At 37.7% G+C, this 18,686-nt stretch overlaps 1 pseudogene; it reads left to right on the forward strand.

The window, feature by feature from the left end:
- LOC148866997 (putative LRR receptor-like serine/threonine-protein kinase At1g56140) overlaps positions 1-18,345 on the forward strand; it is a 47,367-nt pseudogene extending 29,022 nt beyond the window's left edge.
- The last annotated feature ends 341 nt before the right edge of the window (positions 18,346-18,686 follow it).

The following is an 18,686-nucleotide window of genomic DNA, read 5'->3' on the forward strand; positions in this document are numbered from 1 at the left end:
CATCGAAGCTATTACCATCAAGGTGGTTCACTGGGTTAAGTCAATCTCTTTAAGGATATTCCTTCCATTGAGGTGATGAGAAAGTGGAGAGATAGTTGTGTCTGCTCCTTGTAAGGAGGTGGTCAGGCCTGGGTGGTCCCCACCATCTAGAGGTTTTATTAAGCTCAACTTTGATGGTAGCAGTGAAGGCAATCCGGGTCTGTCTATCATAGGAGGGGTCTTCAGGAATGAGGAGGGAAATATCATTTGCATTCTACTCAGGTCCATATTGGAGTTGGGGACTCGCTAAGAGCTGAATATCAAGAAGTTCTTAATTTAAGGGGATTTGAAGCTTGTAATTAGTTAGCCCTGGAAAGAGGAGGGGGATGGATGGTGATACTATATATATGAGAAGTGGAAAGCTGTTAAATTTCTTCAAGGGGTAGAGGTGATTTGTGACTGGGTCTGAAGAGATGCAAATGCATTTGCTGATACACTTTCTAAACAAGGGGTGGGAAGAAATAGTTTATTTTGGGCTAAATTGTAACTTTATTTTCTGTTGGGGAGAGCTAAGAGTTTTTATCCCTCCCCTTTCTTATTGTACTAAAGTTCCTCTTTTTTAATGAAATTGATTCTGTTATTGATAAAAAAAATATACATAAAAACATAAAGAAAAGTTGAGCCAGTGATCTGTTTCATGACTTTCAGCCACCATTCAAGGTGTCATACACCTTGTTTAGATCTAGCTTCACGACCATGTTGAAAGTCTTAAGGTGTATCCTCAAAAAATGAAGGTCTCATGGCTGTCACTACATTATCCTAGATTAGTAGGCCCTGGATAAAAGCATTTTGCAACACGTTAATTTTGGCATAAGGAGCTTCAGCCTACTTACAAGGAATTTTGAGAAAATCCTGTATAGAACATTTGTGAGATTTATAGGCCTATACTGACCAAGAAGAATTACAAAAATACCCCTGTAGGTATTAAGTCTGTGAACAGTACATATATTACACCTATTAACACTCCCCCTCAAGTTGGGGCATAGATATCAATCATGCCCAACTTGTCACAGAGACCTTGATGTATGGAATGGTTTAGCCCTTTTGTAAATAAGTCTACTAGTTGGTCTTCAGAGCTGATGTATGGAGTGCATACTTCGCCTGTGATGATTTTCTCTCTGATAAAATGCTTGTCAACTTCAATGTGCTTTGTTCTATCATGTAGTACTGGGTTGGCAACGATACTGATAGCTGCCTTGTTGTCACAGAGTAGAGTCATGGGTTTACCAACTGAAAAACCCAACTCTCCCAATAGATTCTTTATCCACATACCTTCGGCTACTCTGTGTGCCATTGCACGGTACTCAGCTTCAGCACTAGATCTAGCTACCACGGTTTGCTTCTTACTCCTCCAAGTAACAAGGTTCCCTCCTACAAAGGTGCAGTAACCACTAGTAGACCTTCTGTCACTTTGGGATCCAGCCCAATCCGCATTTGTGTAAATTTCAACCCTCAAGTGTCCATGTTTCTGGAATAATAAACCAGCACCCGGGAACTTCTTAAGATACCGAAGTACTCTCTCTGCTACTTCAAGATGGGTGGACCTAGGTGCATGCATGAACTGGCTAAGGACACCAACAGAATATGCTATGTCCTGGACGAGTCATAGAGAGGTACAACAATCTTCCTACAAGCCTCTGAAATTGCTTCACATCCTTAAGAGGTTCACCTTGGCTGTCACTTAACTTATGGTTGGAGTCAATGGAAGAGTCAACTGCTTTAACCCCAATCTTTCCAGTGTCCTTAAGCAAGTCTATGACATATTTCCTTTGGGAGATGAAGATACTCTTTTTTGATCGGGCAACCTCAATTCCAAGAAAGTATTTGGCAGGTCCTAGATCTTTCACTTTGAACTAAGTGGCAAGGAAGCCCTTCAAACTTTGAATTTCATCCTCCCAGTCACTAGTAACAATTATGTCATCCACATATACTATTAGGGCATCCATTTTACCTTCTACTCCTTTTACAAACAGTGTGTGATCTGATTGACATTGATTGTATGCCCTCTGCTGAACTGCAATATGAAATCTGCTAAACCAAGCTCTTGGTGATTGCTTCAGCCCATATAAAGACTTCTTTAACTTGCACACTTTCTGTTCACTTCCTTGAGCCAAAAAACCGGGGGGTTGAGCCATATAAACTTCCTCTTCAAGGTCACCATTCAAGAAGGCATTCTTGATATCGAGCTGATGTAGATCCCAATTCAGATTGGCAGCAAGAGAGAAAAGTACTCTAATAGAGTTCATTTTGGCAACAGGGGCAAAGGTTTATGCATAATCAATTCCATATACTTGAGTAAAACCCTTTGCCACTAAACAAGCTTTATACCTCTGCACAATTCCATCAGCCCCATGCTTAACAGTGAACACTCATTTACATCCAACTGGAACCTTACCCTTAGGGAGATCAACAAGTTCCCACGTGCCATTCTTATGAAGAGCATCAATTTCTTCCTACATGGCATTTGTCCATTTTGGTACTGAGAGAGCTTCTGCCACATTCTTGGGAATAGGGATACTGTCAATGGAGGTAAGGAAGGCACGAAATGAAGGTGAGATGTTCTCATAGGAGACAAAGTTGGAAATGGGGTGTTTTGTGGTGCACAACCTAACACCTTTCCTGTGAGCAATAGGAAGGTCAAGATCATTAGCAACAGGGAGGTCAGGACCATCATTGGGAGTCATGTTACCTGAGAGGGTATGATCTTCCCCCAAGGAGTTCGATGGCACTTGAGGTACAGCTTCTGGATTCTCCACAGCTCTTGAATTTGGTTGGCCTTTACGACGATGAGAAAAGACACGGAAAGGTGGAGGATCAGGAAGAGAAGGGGGAGAAGGAGAAGGATTAGGAAGAGGAAGAAGCTGAACCAGTTTCTTCTCATGCCTACACTCCCCCTGAGGAGAAACAGGAAAGAAGGGCTCATCTTCAAAGAAGGTAACATCCATGGAGACATAGAGTCTCTGAGAAACAGGATCAAAGCAACGATACCCTTTCTGAGAAAATGAGTAGCCAAGAAATATACACGGGATAGCACGAGAGTCCAATTTGCCCCGGGTGAGAGATAGACAAAGCACCGACAACCAAAAAAACGATGAGGGATAGAAAGAAGAGGGGCCTTAGGAAAGAGAAGCTGATGTGGGGCTTTGTACTCTAACCAACGAGAGGGCATTCGGTTAATGAGGTATGTAGAACAAAGGACAGCCTCAAGCCAAAATCATTTGGAAACATTCATGTGGAGTAGTAAACCCCGTGCCATTTCAAGGAGATGTCAGTTCTTCCATTCAGCCACACCATTTTGTTGTGGCATACGAGCACAAGAGCTCCGATGAAGAGAGCCATGTGAAGCAAAGAACTCCGTGAGGTCACTATGAAAAAAACTCTTTTGCATTGTTTGACTGGAATATTTGAATCTCGGTTTGAAATTGGGTGAAGATCATCTGCTAAAAATCTTAGATAATTTTTGGTACTTCCTCACGGGTTTGCATTGGACATACCCAAGTGTATCTAGAATAATCGTCAATGAAGGTAATGAAGTACTTGTAACCACTCTTAGAAGGTAAAGTAACAGGGCCCCACACATCAGAATGCACAATGTGAAAAGAAAACTCAGATTTACTATTTCTTTGAGGGAATTGAGTTCTACAATGCTTGCTTAACTGACACGTTTGACGGGAAAAATTAGAAACAAACATTGACTTACACAGTTCTGGGAAAACCAATTTCAAGGTTTCAAAAGACAAATGACCCAGACGACAATGCCATAAATACATTTTACTCTTTTCGAACTGACTCATAGACTCTATAACATGAAGACCAGCCATATTCTCCAGCATGTAGAGTCCATCAACCATATGACCCCTACCAATCGTCCTCCCCGAAGCCAAATCCTGAATCACACAATAGGTAGGGAAAAAAGTCACAGAATAGTTCAAGGAATTTGTAATACTACTGACTGAGAACAAATTCATAGAGAATTTTGGAACAGGAAGAACATCAGAGAGAGTAAGGCTGAGGGGAAGAGAGAGAGTTCCTTGACCAGCTATGGAAGTGTATGATCCATCAACTAGTCTCACTTTATCTCTTCTGGAAAGAGGGTGATAAGTTTGAAAGTAAGAGGACATACCAGTCATGTGTTTTGATGCTCCAGAATCGATGATCCATGGAGAGTCAAGGTTGTGTGAGGCAGCATGGAAAGCAGTGGGAGAATTACCTGATATGGATGCAAAAGAGGTGGTGGAGTTTACAATATCCTCCCTTGTGTTTGATCCAGAGTAGCTGTGTTGGCTATGTGGTGTTTGAGGCACAGTAAAAGTGGAGGGTTGATTCTTCCGAGAAACCATATTTGCCATGTGGTGTTTCTTGGTACCTTGTTGCCCGGGTCTTCTAATTACATCTGAGCCTTGCTTCTTAGGTAAATCCTGAACCCACTTTGATTTCCCATGGAGATCCCAACAAGTATCTTTGGTGTGTCGGGGCCTCTGATAATTAGTGCACCACAATCTTTCCTTATTCATGATTCTAGGTTTAGAAGTACTCAAAAAACACAAATACACTGCATTACAGAGCTGTTACAGTCCACAACTAGGCACTTGCTGATTTTCAGTTTCACAGAGAACACTGCAACTACAGTACTAGGGGTTATCACCTACACTATGTAGGAGTTCACAAAAACACTATACGAACTGCACATGCAGTGTAACCAGGTCTGAAAGACCTATAGTTCACAACTTTGATACAGCTTCTCAGCCCAAAAAAGGCACAGTAGGAGCAGCAATATGAGTGGTGATTCACCACACCTAATCGGCTGATATCCACTTTCCAGGGCAGCCGAACAGACACTCAAGTTCTAGGGTTCATCAACAGCCCCTTAGAGTGCAAACTAGGGCAACATACAATTGGAGGAAGGGGAACAGTCCCTACTCAGATTCTGGAACATTAACAGTCGTGCAAGAAGCCATAAGCAGGAAGAGAGGAAAAAAAAATCTCAGTACCAACAATAGGCAGCACAGTCATCAGTCATAAACTCGAACTTCCCTTCAGGTCAGATTGCAATAGGCAGTTCAGTCATGAACTCAAACTCCCCTTCAGGTCAGAGCCTTCTTTCGAACATCTGGGATGGATTTCTACAATCCTCTTAGCCGAAGCAACCCAGTTACCAGCAAAAAACATGTAGCCAAACCCTTTTTCTGTGCTAGAAAGTTGAACAATCAGCATACTTGTACCAGAGCCCTACTCGGCAGTGAAGACTAACCGCAGCACTAGAAAAGCTTCCTCCTCCTTGTCTTTGAGCATCAGTACTATAGCTCCTTCGCAGCAGAGGAGAGAGACCTCAGTTAGTTGTTTTCTAGGCCTGGACGAACCTGCTCTGATACCATATTGAGCAGGAGACCAAGAAGAAGGAGAAAAGAAGAAGAAAGAAGGATAAGAGGAAGAAGAATAAGAGGCAACTGAGTTAAGGCCTCAACAAAACTTAGCTTCAGTCGAGTGAAGCTTTGCATTTATACTATTCTGGCCATACATAACAATATGTCTACAGAATTACAAAAATACCCCTGCGGGTATTAAGTCTGTGAACAGTACATATATTACACCTGTTAACAATATCCTTGTCCTCCTTTTAGCCATGTTCCATCTAGCTGTTTCAGACATTCAATTTGAATGTCTTTGTTGGAGAATCATTTGGTGAAAGAAAGTGGTGTTCTGATCACCATAATCTTAACCATTGAATTCAGCATTGTTTCCACCACAAGACCTCTTCTCTCTGCAACTCTTCACTAAGAGCCCTTTGTAGCTGTTTTTCCTGGTAGAACATGTCTCCTTGATTGGAATCTTTATGAATATCAGCTAGTTGTGATTTGTCATTAGTTATTCACTGCCAAATGTTACCAAACTGCACTTGGTTCCACCATTTGAGGTCTTCCCTGCAATGCCCTAGCTTGTTTTGAATTCAGCCAATAGGCTGAAGAATATCGAGCAAAGTGGCTTCCCAAGAATTTTTAATGACTTCTTGACGGTCAGGTTGTGAAATCCACATTTATTCAAAGTGTAAGGGTCCAAAGCCTTTCCATTTTACAGGGAACATGTTCAACACTACAGGCCCATGGTCAGAGCTTTCATCAATTTCATAGAAGACTAGGAATCTGCCTAACATTTCTTGAATAAGGTTGTTCCCCTGGCACCAATTGGACCAAGTGACTCCTTGGCTACCAATCGTGTCACAGAAAACTCTTTGATTTCTACTCTGCTTGAAACAACTGCTAGCCTTTTCAGAGACCTTGATGATTTTATTAGAGACCCCAGATCCAAACCAGGGTTTCTCTCCTCTGTCATTGACCATGAAAGATGTATGCATTTTAAGTTGATTTGTCCAGGCTTTCAAATACAGACACACACACACACAGTCAGACTATAGGACTTCAAAAACATTTTCTTTTCTTTTCTTTTTTTTTTTTTTTGATGTAGATGAAAGAATAGAAAGGCCCTACACTAGAGATCCTTGATATCACATATTACTGCATATACCTATATTAAACTTAAAAGAAAGTGATTATTAAAAAGATACATCAGCCACCAAATTCTATACTAAAAATTTGATTATGTAATAAAGGCAAATAAATAATGAAAAAAGGATTCATATTTCAAGTGCAATAAATAGGAACTAAACTAAAATATTGCGCCTATTCTATTGGGTTACAGATGCCGAAGTTTCAATCAAGTGTGGTGGCGAAACTATTGAAGATTCTGATGGAAACAAATTTGAAGGAGAAAATTATAACATTAGTGCAGCATCATACTTTCTAACTGACAATAGAAAATGGGCAGTTAGCAATGCTGGAAAATTTTTTGATAGAAAGATCCCAGTTACATCCTAAGCACCAAGAGACCAATTCAAGGTGGAGGCCCTTTACCGATAGCCTTCTTTCAACAAGTGAGGTTATCTCCTGGATCCCTAAGATACTATGGCCTAAGTATGGAGAATGGAATGTATACGGTACGCCTATATTTTGCTGAGATAGGATTCGATTTTGAAGAAGGATCCTGGAAGTTACTTGGAAGGCGCATCTTTGATATTTATATTCAGGTATTGTGATTTAAGAGGAAATATCTTCTAATATCCAATAGATGTAAATATTTTTTTCATATCTGTCACCTAGCCATTGACAATTTAAAATTTTAATAATAAAATTATGCTCTTTTTCCTGTAGTAGACTCACCTAAGTTCTAGAGGTTGAATAAAGCATAGCTCATCTCTCAGGTTTTTACAAAAGTCCCGACAATTCTTTTTTTTTCAATTTTATGCTTTAAGATGGACTGTGGTAAATGATGTAGAAGATGTGATTATAGATTTTTTTCTGAACGATATATACTAATATTACATTAGTAGTATCAACAAAAAGAAAGAAAAAAATCAGTTCATTTTTCTAATTAGATCTTGTTTTGTATCTTAATACTTTTATCAGGTTAAAAAAAGAACTATATGATAATGTTGTACAAAGTTGAAATAATCTCAAGATAGAATAACTAACTCTATATTCTTAAAAGTTTAAGCTCTTAATTTAAAAGGTTTAAATGCAGTATGAGATCATTGTATATTTAGGTCATAAATCTTGTCAATAAAAAAACACTGGATCTCCTACTAACTTCATCCTACTTTTCTTTTTACTTACCCAATAAAATCATTACATTTTCAATGCATGGTTTCATTGTATCAACACTGGTGGTTAAAACATGCTTTTGCCCATAAATTTGTGATATATTTAATAATAGTTGTAATATAAATTTTGTAAAGCTTCCCTCCAACATTTAGATACCTCCGAGAACCTCTTGTTCCAAAGGTTTTATGAATCAGTATCTCAGTTAAGTTACCATCTCACTCTTGATAGAAGTAGTGCACTTCATGTAGAAATAATTTCTAGATGACAATATTGATCTTAACCCACTTAACATCATTTATCTAATTTGATGTGGCAAAAATACCCATAACAGATGCTAAACAATTTCTCTATGAGAAGCAAAAGAAAAGAAAAAGAAATGGTTCTACATCTAAGATCATAGACAATCTATATGAATGATCATGGAACTTACTTTTTATTCATGTTTTAATGTTCAATTTAGTTAGATTCATAGATTATAACTGTTAGTTCTCAAGAAAAAAAAAGAAAGAAAAAAAAAAGATTCATAGGTTATAAAACCATAAGGAAGCAAGGAGGCACATTGATCTGATTGTGCAATGAGATGCCAAAATATAAACATTCAACTATGTCATCAACATGGTTGCCAAGATCTACATTGATAAGGACTGTCCATTTAATAAATCAAGACCTAGCATTGATCTGCCCTCACGCTCATACATATTGTTAGTTCAGGTGTATCCTCATCTGCAGGGTGGTGATGATTTGATCATTTGTAAAACAACCATAACTTAAGGGTCATTGAGTATATTCAGATAAATATATATGATGGAAACACAATTGATGATGGATAGAATAGTAACTTGGTATTATCTTTATTTTCCTTTTCCTGGACTATCTCTGATAGGAGGGTCTTTGAAGGCATATAAAGTTGCAGAAGTTTTAAACATTGTGAAAAGCGTGAAGGGAGAGGTTTTAGATAATTCCTCTTAAGCCCAGTTTGTTTGCAATGCAATTACATTTGTACCAGTACTAAAGTATGAGAGTGCAAATATGATGTATGCAAACTCAGATATATTTTTATTTTAAATTTTACTTTGTTTTGTTTGTTTGAAGTCTAAATGAAGTAAAACAAAACCTGAGGCAAAGTGAAACCCCAGGTGAAAGTGAACAAAAAATTGCACTCCTGATTTGTACTCCCATGCATTTGCACTAGTGTAAATGAAATTGCATGGCGTATAAAGTTGTAAATTGTTTTTGACTGCCTATTGTTTATCGAATAAGTTTACAATTTTAAAGCTTTGTGCTTGGTGTAGTAACAAATTTAATGTCACAGGGGGCTCTACAAATAGAAGACTTTGAAATAGCAAAGGAAGCAGATGGAATGTTTCAAGGCATTGTAAAGGAGTTCAAGGCTAATGTAACAGAGAACTATCTTGAAGTTCATCTTTTCTGGGCTGGAAAAGGTACTCAAAGAATACCTGAAGATGGCTATTATGGCTCATCCATTTCAGCCATCAAGTTTATTCCAGGTAATAGCACATAGAATTTGATTACACACATACCCAAAGTGACAAATATTGGATTATCAAAAAATAGTGATAGACATTCAACTGATATTCTATTAAGTATGGATTATGAATTTGCTGAGTAGATTTCACACCAACCGTACCTGCGGATGCACTACCTTCATCAAAAAGGGCGGGCTTAATTGTTGGTATTGTAGTTGTTGTCACAATTGCCATCTCAACATCTGTCTTTGTCATCTTCTACATAAGATGAAGGAAAAGAAAAGGCATACACAAGGATGAAGGTAATATACTGGTTTTAGTATTTATAAGGGGTTCATCTATTTTTATCTTCTATCAGCTATCCTGTATAGAGTTGGGATCTGCTGCAAGGACAAGTGTGGCCTCAGTAACCAATCAAGAGTGAACATACCAGTGTTCCACTCATGATTGGTTATGTAGTTCCATTTCACATACCTGTGCTTGCAGCAGATCTCTTGTCCTATTCCTATATTTATCCATTTTTTTCTTCATTGTGGACTAAAATGTGGAAGTTACAGTAAAAAAGGCTTGTTAGACCTCTGTGCCCTCTGTCAAGGATTATCCTATCCTCTCCATTAGATCGCTAGTGGCCATTGTCCCTTTGTCCATGTTTGTTTCAATCTAGCAAGTAAGGCGCCATGCAATGTATGGGGTTGTTTTGATCATAATTCACAAAAAGAGTACTTGAGTAGAATTAGGGTTTCCCTATTCAGGGTGTATAAGAAATACCCTTTGATTTTGATTTTATGTGAAAGAGTTGCTTTGTAAAGGTAAAACCCAATAGCAGGTATAAGTAGGCCCATCAACTTGGACTCTTAGTGGGTTATACCCATGAGCGAGCCCCACAATTGGTAGATTGGTCTTGGGATTCACACACTATTGGGTATTTACGTATTTTAAACTTACACATCTTAACAGTAGGTCCCGTTAATCAGTAAAAAATGGGGCCCACTATGCTGATTTAATGGTGAGCATGGCCTACTTAAATATTTAACAGAGAACCTTACTGACAAGTGGGACCCACTATACTAATTTGGTAGCAGGCATGGCCCACTTTAATAATTTAACAGTGGGGCCTGCTAATAAATGGGACCCACTATACTAATTTGATAGTGGACATGACCCACTTTGATAATTTAAATTTAATTATTTTAACAGTGGGCCCCATTGATGAATGGGACCCACTATGATGACTTGATAGTGGGTGTAGCCCACCTTAATGTTTTAAACTTGAATATTTTAACAGTGGGCCGTATTGACAAGTGGGACCCACTTTGTTGATTTGAAAGTGAGTGGCCCACTTACATTTTAAACTTGAATATTTTAAGTGGTTCTCACTGAGACCCACTATGTTGATTTGATAGTGGGCATGGCCCACTTTGACATTTTAAACTTAACATTTTAACAGTGGGCCCATTGTAAGTGGGGCCCACTATGTTGATTTGATAGTGAGCATGGCTCACTTGAATATTTTAAACTTAAAAAAAAAATTAACATTCGGTCTTGCTGATAAGTGGGACCCGTTATGCTAATTTGGTAGTGGAAGGTTCCAAATATCATTCAATTTTAATCATTAAATTCTGCACTCCTAACAATAAGTGATATCTGTTGTGGTAGTGGATATGGCCCACTAATCATCTTGTTTTAACTGGATATGAGCCACCAGACTAGCAAAGATGATTAAATTAATCAGTGGACAGGACCCACTAAATTAGAATAAGTGATACCTGTTGTGAACAGTGGGTATGGCCCACTAGTTAGCTTGTTTTAATGGTTTTAATGGTGGATAAGAGCCACCAAATTAGCCCAAATATGATTAAATGAATTAGGATAAGTGATGTCTGCTATAACAATGGGTATGGCCCACTAATTAGCCTATTCAAATGGTGGATAAGAGCCACCGAATTATCATAGTGGGTAGGACCCACCAAATCATATAGGTGATATCTATTGTGATAGTGGATATGGCCCACTAGTCAGCATGTTTTAATGGTGGGTCAGATTATATTTTGTTTTTTATTTTGTACTTTTTTTTATAACTGAAGTGGATAGGATCAACCCAGTGAGTCTTAAATTGTGTGCTTTAGTTTTTTATTTACAGGTGATAGCATAATTTCTTCCGTAACACTTGGAAGCAAACTGAAAATAGTGGATCCCAAGAGTTTGTTAGTAACAAGTGGCAAACCAGCACATTTGTCCCCCCTTCTCAGGTGGATAACAGTGCTGTAACAGGTGGCAAATGTGCTGTTACAGGTGGTAAACCAGCACATTTGTCTCATTTTCAGGTGTACTGACAGTAAGTCCCAAAGGGTTACCAGCTGTTTTTTTCTTTTTTCTGTCTATTGTAACACTAGGTTAGCCTACTGAAAGTTCTTTGGGGTAGATAGAATCCACCGATCTAAACAGAGGCTCCCCAGTATTAATCCTTTTTTTTATCCATTTTATACATTCCTTTTGTGGTGGAAATAATCCACCGGATATATAAGAAAACAATTGAGATAAGAGTTGGAGTTCAACAGAACTCTAGAGAGAGAGATAAGGATTGAGAGCACATAAAGTTTAAAGAGATCGAAGATAAGAGATAAAAAAATAAAATAAAATATGTACCTTTATATTTATCCTCTTCAATCAGCAGAACTAAAAGTTCCCTCTTCTATTTTCTCTCTTATTCTCTCTTCTCTATCTGCTGCCCATTTTTTCCTCTCCTCTCCCTTTTATAGATTAGGCAGTTATGGGTAGGAAGGTTAGAGCAACCTCCCCACTCTTCATACATGGGATGGTTGCTTAACTCTGGCCCCTATAACCAGAATAATTTAAAATTTAAATTTATGTAAAGTGGGCCAGCTGTTAAATCTGGCCCCCTCAAGCCTTATACATATATTTTTTACATCAGATATATATATATAATATTATATATATATATATATAGAGAGAGAGAGAGAGAGTCCTAAACAGGGTTTCAACATAAATTTGGTAAGGTTTGGGTTGGCAAATTTGACTTTTGACATTAGTTTGGGTCTAGACCAAGGTCTGTATCTTGGGTTGACTCTTAACCTTACCCAATCCATATAATCCATACCCCTACTTAATTAGAGTTGGTTAAAAGGGGTTCAAAGAGATCTAAGAGGAAATAAGGAAATGTCACAAACATTGACTATTGATGATGAGAACACATTACTCTTTGATATTCCTTCTTGTGAAGAAATTAGGAATGCCCTTTTTGGCATCAATCCTATGAAGGCCCCTGGACCAGACAACATTTCCTCACAATTCTTTCAAAAGAATTGGCACACTTTGCAGGATTACATGGTGGTGTTTATACAGGATTTATTTATTCACCCTCATAAAATAAGGGAGATTGTTATTACAAATGTTGATCTCATCCCAGAAAAAGGTGGTCTTGAGGAAGTGGCAGACTGTAGGCCTATTGGGCTAACTAATGTGGTGTACAAGATTGTCACCAAGATTATTGCGCACAGGATGAAGTCTATCATGCTGTGCTTCATTCTTTAAGAAAGAAAGGAAGAATTAGAGAATTTTTGCTTAAGCTTGACCTTTCTAAAGCATATGATAGAATGGAATGGAATTTCATTCTCAAAGTATCACATTTATGTGGCTTTTCTGAGTTCTTCTATCAACTGATTTATTATTTGTAATGATTGCCCCACCATGCACATGGTGCTCAATGGGGTTTCTTGTTCTCCTATCCTTTTTTCAAGAATTCTGCTGAATGGTGCCTCTAATGGCAAGCTAAAAGGCTGTAAGTTTGGTTTGAATGGCTGCACTATCTACCACGTTTTTTTTTTGCAGATGATATTATTGTTTATCGTAGAGCTTCTATGCAAGAACTAAACAGAGGCTGTATACAGTCATTTTGTCTCTGGTCCGGGCAGCAAATTAACTTTAGTAAGTCCTCAGTAATGGTCAGCCCTAATATGCATAGAAGGATTAGAAGACACCTTACTTCTTTTTTGGGTATGAAAGAGATGTGGAACAAATAGTAGTAGTACTTGGGGGCACCTTTCGTTACAATAAAGATAGTCAGAAGGAGGTGATTGATAAAATTTCAAATCAAATTCAGAATTGGAAATCAAAACATTTATCTCAAGCGGGTAGGGTGGTCTTGCTCAAGACTGGGGGAGGCATCCTTCTTATACTCTATCAGCATCATTAATCTCACAAGAGTCTAGTAATAAAGTTGATGCCATTTGTCGTGATTATTGGTGGGGTTTGGATAAGGAGCATTTTATTTATTTGAAAAGATGGAATTCCATCACTTCAGTAAAGAGGACAGTGGACTGGGCTTGAAAGACATCAAGATGATTAATACTAGCCTCATCATGAAATTAATGTGGAAGTTCTTGTCTTCTAATCAACTGTGGATGCAGATTCTTACAGAAAAATATAACAAACATGGACAGTCTTTTTCGAGTTTGATTAGGAGGGGTAGCAGGTCGGGCATTTGGGCAACTATGTTGTAAAGAAGAAACTTGGTGAAACAAGGGGTGCAATGGGTGGGCAGTTTAATTTGGGATACCAAAGTACTTGATGAACCATGAATCAATGGTTGGAGTCCTGAGGCACTTGTTGAAGCTAGGATGACCTTTCTTTAATGGGAGAGTGGCTTTGTTAATCAACCATCAAAATAATAGCTACAGGTGTGATATAATTGAACCCTACTTTCCGCATGACATTGAAGATAGTATCACTCATACCTCCCTATCATTGCATGCCATTCAGATTTCTGATCAGCTGATTTGGAAGCTTACTCCTAATAATAAGTTCTCAATTTCATCATGCATGACATTTGGTAATTTTACTTGGAAGGAGTTTTTGAAGTTTGAGCACATTCCTCAAGCTCACGTGTTCCTATGGAAGTGTGTCATACATTGTGTTCCTGTCAAGATTGAACTAGCTCATCTACATGCTCATGTGGAGACCACATGTAGTATCTGTCTACTTCACAAGGAATTTCTTGACCAAATACTGTAACAATGCCCAATTGTGTAAAGTATATTTGGCTTGCATCTCCCATTGATCTTCAAGTAGAGGCCCACCTAATTGGGAGGTAGTGAATTTGGTTGTTGGGCTGCAAACAGATCGGATCAAATTAAGATTAGCATATATCCAATTCGATTCAATAAAAGAGCTTCCTGGTCTGAATTCGATAAAAACATGACGGATATTTGAAGGAGACATTCAAATTCGATTCGATTTGATGTCTTTGTTGGATATCCGATTCATAACCGATTATAGATAAATCTTTGAATATATTTTAGGCCCTGGATTCAGAAACATCAAACACATGCATTAGGGCTACCATGCATCAACAACCAGTGTTCAATGTCCATCATTTGGTGTCAGATGTCTAGATTGATCTAAACACCGTGAGCAGAATAAAGGGTAGGTTTTTTATCTTTCAAAAAAAAGAAAAAAGAGTAGGAAATAATAAAAATATAACTTAAAGAGGTAGATTGAGAGAGATGGGGCAAGAAGGAGAAGCATCTAATACCGGCAGTAACCTATAGAAATGAAAAAACAAGACATTGAGAGAGAGATTACCAAGACTCAAGCTACCTGGAGTAGTTTGCAACATTGTTTTAAAATGTGGAGGTGTGATGTGAGGCATTCCACTACCTAGAGGTGTGAGGCATAGTTCAGAATGTAAGAGGCATAAGCCTCGAGAACAACAGGAGGCGTAAGCCTCCTTAAGAGGAGGGGGATGTGGAGGAAGGATTACATTGCAAGATAGCGTATTGCAGAAGCTATAACCTATCTTTTTATAAATTGCAGATATTCTATCAATAACTTCCAGAGCCAATACTTTCAGTTATGCTGAACTGAGATCTGCCACAGAGGACTTCGATCCTGAAAATAAGTTAGGAGAGGGGGGATTTGGACACGTTTATAAGGTGATATTTAATTAAATTTTCCATTTATATTGCATTGTGTGATATGCATTGACATCATAATTGAAAGATTGAATTAAATTTTCTTTTTTCTATACCAAAAGATTTTTAAACAAATTAATTTTAAATTCATACTAGTTTCCTGGGTCATATGGTGTTATCATCATTGTGTATGAAAGTAAATTCTATAAAGAAACACATAATGACAACGTGAGAACATTGAGTTATACCATACATATTTATATATACATGAATATATGAACAAGGTCAATGTGTATACATTGCATGCATCATATCATATATACAATGTACGTGTATTAGTATATGAGAGTGAGAGCGGTAAATCTATGACAAATAGATTATATACAATGCATATATTGCTGCACTAAATAGGTATTCTTATGGATGCATTTATTTTGAATTTATTAAGGGAAAAAATAATAATGTACTCATAATCAACCATCTTTTCTATGTAGATAATGAACCAGGGTCCAACCATGATTGGGTTGGTCAGATCCCCTTTATTTATAATTATGATTATGAAATAATTTGAATATCTACATATATAGAATTGTAAGCATCAATTACTAAGGTGCAAAAAATATTGGGATTATTCTTCTTGGGTGGAGAGGGTTTTGCTAGGAAAGCTTTATTGGAAGTGGAAGATGACCCAGGTGAAGTTTCAGATGCTGGTTCTAAGGCTCCTACTGGAAGGGTGGGGGGGGGGAGGTCAACATTTTGCGGAAAAAACAAAATCTTGGCAATATAAGGGAGTTAGTGTGACAGAAGAGCAAATATTTGGAAAAATGCAGTCTTAGAGCTTGAAAGGGTAAATGAAAGGAATGGAAATAAAATGATTGGTGAGGGTCATCCTAATGCAGTTAAAAGATTTAGGCATCAAAAATTCAGTAGACTTGTTCCAGTTTCGAAGGTATTTTCTAGATTGAAAGGGGGTCTATTTGGGGTGGGAATCAGCAAGAGGGTTAGGAAAGCACACACACAAAAAAAAAAGTAGGGAAAAAGCAAGTGGTGCCTAACACTGCTGTTGCTGGATTGGGGTGTGTGAATTATTTTTTCTATTGGGATGGAATTTAAGTCTGGGTGGACTTTACATGGAGAGTTGGGCGGCAAATGTTGGGTCAGTTAGTTGTTCAATTTGGTTGTTGGGAGGGGAGAGGTGTGCTTGAGGTTTGCTAGCTAGGGCGGGGTTATTCTGGTCTGTTTGTGGTGATTTATCTTCAAAAAAAATATTAAAGAGCAGAAACCTACAACTAGTTTAATGTCTAATTGGTGTAGAACATTGTTATTTCACACCTTATACCCATATTTGTAGTATAGCCTTATGTTCAATTGACAATTCATTTCCACTTTTGAAAAGAAAAAATATCACGAAACCAGTTTAATTTTATCATTGGTTCAACTTGTTTAAGGTTCACTGTTGGATTTTAATTAAAATCTAAGTTTTCTATAAAAAGAGTGATTTAAGGAGAATCAAATCAATTTTCACTTTTTATTTGATTGAACCCAATCTGACCATCTTGTCTGGTTTTGGATTCACTCGTTTATCCATGAATAAGTGTGGAGTGTGTGGAGAGAAGATAGTTTTATCTATGATTGCATCCATGCAATTTAGAAATACAATCTATATTGATGTCATAGCATTGTTATTTTATGGATTTCTAGTCAGATTTTAACGCGCTACAGAGTATAGACATGATGGGACCAATATCAATTATTGTCTTCTACTATGTGTTTCCACTGTCATGCCTGTAAATCTCTGAACTCAAATGGAAAAGTTTTTCTTGCCAGCATTGATCAGTTGGTACTAATTTCATCATATTTTTTTCCTTTTCCATGCTCGATAAACATTGCAATTTGCAGATATTTAAAGCAAAAAAAAAATTACAGATACAATTTTCATAAACATGCCAGAAATTTATACTTAATATTTATGTAGGGAAAACTTTATGATGGGAGGGGTGTGGCTGTTAAACAACTCTCAGTAATTTCTCCCCAGGGAAAGAGTCAATTTGTAACAGAGATTGCTATGATATCTGCTGTTCAACATCGCAACCTTGTGAAGTTATATGGATGCTGTATTGAAGGAGATAAACGACTCCTTGTTTATGAATATCTTGAAAACAAGAGCCTTGATCAGGCACTCTTTGGTATGAATTTATCTCAGTACTCTTATGTTTTATGCTCCCAGAAGGGTGCAAAAGGATAATTGATCTGTATGAAATTGGAGCAATTTACAGGAAGACTCCTCTATATCTTGATTGGCCAACACGCTATGCTATCTGCTTGGGGGCAGCAAGAGGCCTAGCCTATCTTCATGAGGAATCCAGTCCAAGGATTGTACATAGAGATGTGAAGGCTAGTAACATTCTGCTTGATGCCGATTTGAACCCCAAAATTTCAGATTTTGGTTTGGCCAAGTTGTATGATGAAAAGAAGACCCATATCAGCACCCGAGTTGCTGGAACAATGTGATCTCCCATAGCTATATATTCACTTGTATTAAACCATAATAAGTTGTGTATTACTATTCTTTTCTAATTTAAATTAGTAACTCCAGTTCTTGTTTTTTTTTTTTTTTTTTTGTCTTAGTGGATATCTCGTACCAGAGTATGCTTTGCGTGGGCATCTAACTGAAAAAGCTGATGTCTTTGGATTTGGAGTTGTTGCTCTTGAGGTTCTCAGTGGAAGGCCAAATTCTGACTACTCAAATTTGGTTTCAGAGAAAATATATCTTCTTGAATGGGTATGGAAGGAAATAACCTTTGGAACTTTTCTATCTTATAGTAGTACCATTTATAACATTCCTTCTTAACACCATGACGTCTTAATTTCTTACTCCTTAGGCTTGGAACCTACATGAACATAACCGTGAACTGGAATTGATGGATCGAACACTCAAAGTGTTTGATGAAAGTGAAGCTCATCGACTCAGGAGTAGCTCTCTTGTGCACTCAAGCATCACCAGTGCTACGACCATCCATGTCACGTGTTGTGGCCATGCTATCAGGAGATATCGAAGTGAGCGAAGTTGCATACAAGCCTGGTTATTTAATGGATTGGCATCTCAACGATATTTTCAGTGCTCAAGCTAGCAGCAGTACTTCAAATCCAAATCCAAAGATGAAAGCTAGTTTCAGTCCCCCCATAAATGTTACACAACCAATGCTTGATGACAGTATTATTCAAGGAAGGTGAGAATATGTTGTTTTGACATTAAAAAAAAGACAAAATGAAGAAAAAGGATAGGAATCAATATTACCCAAACCAAATTGTCTGTTTAGTCGACTAATCTTCTAGCCACAAAGGTTTAGTTTGTTTCTGGTGCGAATTTCATTTGCACTGGTGCAAGTGCAATGCAAGGGAGTGCAAATTAGTTGTGTATAAAGTCTGGTTTACTTTTGCTTTAGATTTGGCTGTCTTGTTTGTTAGTGAATAAAATTGGAAGTAAAATGATGTGGTTCCCACCATATATAAAATGATAGTGGAGGTACGAGGGTTATTTGTTTGTAAAAGAGTTTGGAAGCAAGATGACTTTG

The sequence above is a fragment of the Nelumbo lutea genome, chromosome 3 (assembly GCF_056320005.1).
Source record: "Nelumbo lutea isolate HS-2025 chromosome 3, American lotus-T2T, whole genome shotgun sequence".
NCBI lineage: Eukaryota > Viridiplantae > Streptophyta > Magnoliopsida > Proteales > Nelumbonaceae > Nelumbo > Nelumbo lutea.